The 3,475-nt window shown below is 37.4% G+C and overlaps 1 non-coding gene across 1 annotated transcript; it reads right to left on the bottom strand.

Annotated features, from left to right (window-relative positions):
- Positions 1 to 972: 972 nt before the first annotated feature.
- On the bottom strand, positions 973 to 1,079 carry LOC113617739 (U6 spliceosomal RNA). Its single transcript, XR_003431748.1, has one exon. It is a non-coding gene; the product is annotated as a U6 spliceosomal RNA (small nuclear RNA).
- Positions 1,080 to 3,475: the final 2,396 nt, after the last annotated feature.

Below are 3,475 nucleotides of genomic sequence, written 5' to 3'. Positions count from 1 at the left end.
ACACACCATCAGACGTGGACCTGCCCACCAGAAAGACAAGATCCAGCCTCATCCACCAGAACACAGGCACTAGTCCCCTCCACCAGGAAGCCTACACAACCCACTGAACCAACCTTAGCCACTGGGGACAGACACCAAAAACAACGGGAACTATGAACTTGCAGCCTGCAAAAAGGAGACCTCAAACACAGTAAGATAAGCTAAGTGAGAAGACGGAAAAACACACAGCAGATGAAGGAGCAAGATAAAAACTCACCAGCCCTAACAAATGAAGAGGAAATAGGCAGTCTACCTGAAAAGAATTCAGAATAATGATAGTAAAGATGATCCAAAATCTTGGAAATAGAATAGACAAAATGCAAGAAACATTTAACAAGGACCTAGAAGAACTAAAGAGGAAACAAGCAACGATGAACAACACAATAAATGAAATTGAAAGTCCTCTAGAAGGGATCAATAGAATAACGGAGGCAGAAGAACGGATAAGTGACCTGGAAGATTAAATAGTGGAAATAACTACCTCAGAGCAGAATAAAGAAAAAAGAATGAAAAGAACTGAGAACAGTCTCAGAGACCTCTGGGACAACATTAAATGCACCAACATTCGAATTATAGGGGTCCCAGAAGAAGAAGAGAAAAAGAAAGGGACTGAGAAATTATTCGATACATTTTAAATGATATCTGATTTTCATTACATTTCATTTTTTAACTGTTACAATACAATTGATTTTTGAATACTGATTTTATATACAGAAAACTCAGTGGATCACCTGATTCATACTGATAATTCATGCTTATCTTCTTTTGCATTTGTAAGTAGATAGCAATTGCATTGCTTTGTATGTAGTCTTTTTTAAAAATTCATAAAAATGCTATTTGACTGCAGTTATGAGATCATCTCCCCTGGATAATTATTAAATCTATGTTAAATTTCTTCACTGCCTTTTTAAAACCATTTTTCTTTTCTTTTTTTTAAATATGAAACACTTCATGAATTTGCATGTCATCCTTGGGCAGGGGCCATGCTAATCTTCTCTTTACCGTTCCAATTTTAGTATATATGCTGCAGAAGTGAACACATAAAACCATTTTTCTTATATTGATTTAAATCTAGCACTTATTAAGGTCATTTCAGATATATATTGGTCCCAAATTCACAAGGGCTGTAAATAAGCCACTTCCGCTCTCTAAAGAATAAGCTGGGGAAATCCAGAAATGAGTTCAACACCTGAGCCATTTCAAAAGCAGGTTGACATCTTGGCCTTGGGAATAAATGGAATCAGGGAGCACAGTCCTGTAAAGGTTCTATCTCTGTCTCCTCTGACCCCTTCTTCATGTGTGTCTCACACTGTTCACTCTCTCATGAGGATTCCTCTCCACTGTCCTCAAGGTAGAAAACAAAGCCACAACAGCTCAAAGGTGTTCATTTTTTTCATCGGCCACACATTAAGACATCTTACACTACAAATCCCAAGTCCAAATATTTTTCAGAAAAGTCACAGTAACCAAATTTGGACAGAAGGCTTAACCATGGACCAATCAAATGTGGCTAATAGACAGGTTACTGTGTTTGACTCAGTTTAAGATAAGTGTTTAACTTAGACCAGTCAACTGCGGCTGGGCATCACACTGCAATGTAAGAGTTTTCTCTGCACTTTTCTAAATGCACAGATATTCCACAGGCCTGAACTACCACAATGAGCCTGAATAAGTTGCATACACATTTTTTTTAAGTTTATACCTTGATTAAGGCACATCTCTTCCTCAGTATTAATCTATTATTTTCTATTATTCAAGATTTATAGGCAATATTTAGATATAGTTCAACATTGTTGTTAATATGTATCTGTGCACAAAAGATATATTTTTCCAGTGTCTCTTTTTTGTGGCATATTTTTTTCAGCTTCTGCTGATTGGGAAAAAAATATTTATTTGAAACTCGCTTCTGTTTATCAGTCCCAATATATACAAAGAGAGGATCTTTTATTAAACCACAAAAAGCTAGATTACACAGTGGTTCCTTTCATTATAATACTGCACACTCAAAAGAAATATCAGTTCAGGAAAAGCAAAAGCAACACGGTGTATCTCCCAAGAGCATTCCCCAGTAACTACATGCAATAGTCTGTCTCAAGTCTGCTTCCAGGAAACTCAACCTAACACAGCAGATTCCATTCATAAACTACAAAAAAAAGTCCTCGAATTTTTCCCTCTACAAATGGAGATCTTTCACTCCCAGAACCACCTTCACCTTCTCTAGTCTCTCCTCCCTCGTTCCCAACTCCTCCATTCCCTAGTCCAATCCACTGTGAAATTTGTCTCTGTGATTTCTCCTTCCTCACTAGGTCAGATTTCTCAGAAAGAGACTCTGAGGTAAAGATTCACATGAAAGTGATTTTTAAGAAAAGATCCTCAACATGGGAGTGTGGAAAACATTCTGGGAAGGGATGGAGTCCAAGGAAGGGAGAAATCTCAGTAAAAGTTTCAGGGAGAGTCACTTTGGCTCAGTCCCACAGACAACTCTGCAGGCAGTGTCAGTCTAGGGCAAGAATGCTGGAGTATTTACAGGCTGCAACATCACTGCTTAAGGGTTAAGTGGGGAGGATGTCACTTCCCAGGCACTTCTGTCCTCCAGGTGCACAAGTAAAATAGTTTCCTTCAGCCTGAGGTCAACCCCCCACAGAGCCCTAGGGGCTGGCCTGAAAGCACATTGGAAGTCCAGGAGCACAAAAATGATAAAAGGATCCAAGAGGATATGAGAGGAATGCAATTGGGCTACAAATCTAGCCTCTTCTCTTCCACCTGCAGATCAATGTCCTTTCCAAAGCAAGTAAATTCAGCTCTCTAGGTGCTTCTCTATTCACCTCTCATCTATAATGCTACTTCTGCCCCAGAATAGCATAGGAATTGAACAGATTCAGAGCTCTCCTTAGTAAGAGAGATTTCTCCTTTCCTTAGTGTTAGGAAAGGGATAAGACTTTTAAAATAACATTTACATAAACTTCAGTCTGTTCCATAAAGTTTCTGATTAACTGGAAATTCAATAGATGTCTAAGTGAAATGGAAGAGGTGTTGTTTTCTGGTCAATTCAGGGTAGAACCAAATAGAAATGTATGTTGGCCTTGATTAGCTGATTGTAATAGTGTAGCACGTTTTGATGGGGATTACCCAAATAATTATCTAGAATTTCTATTTAAATTTCTTTCTACAATTTAACCTTAGTGTATGAACTTATCCACCCCAACCCTAAAAAATAATAATAATAATAAAGAGTAGTAATGAAAAGTAAAGATTAGCAATGACAACTTACAGAAAAAAACTAATTACTTCAATTTGAAGTAAAAGTCCACTTCCACAATACTAGAGGATATCATTCAATTTTGTCTTCTAGCTTTTCTTTGGAAAAGAGGAGAAATGTAATAAAATAATACCTAATTTTAAAATCCTGAAGTGAAAGGAGCTAAGATAAAAATTG

Source organism: Aethalodelphis obliquidens, unplaced genomic scaffold (genome assembly GCF_003676395.1).
Source record: "Aethalodelphis obliquidens isolate GAN/ISIS:26980383/991018 unplaced genomic scaffold, ASM367639v1 scaffold4, whole genome shotgun sequence".
In the NCBI taxonomy this organism is placed as follows: domain Eukaryota; kingdom Metazoa; phylum Chordata; class Mammalia; order Artiodactyla; family Delphinidae; genus Aethalodelphis; species Aethalodelphis obliquidens.
Note: the sequence above shows the minus strand (reverse complement) of the source record. Positions and strands in the feature narration are given on the sequence as shown.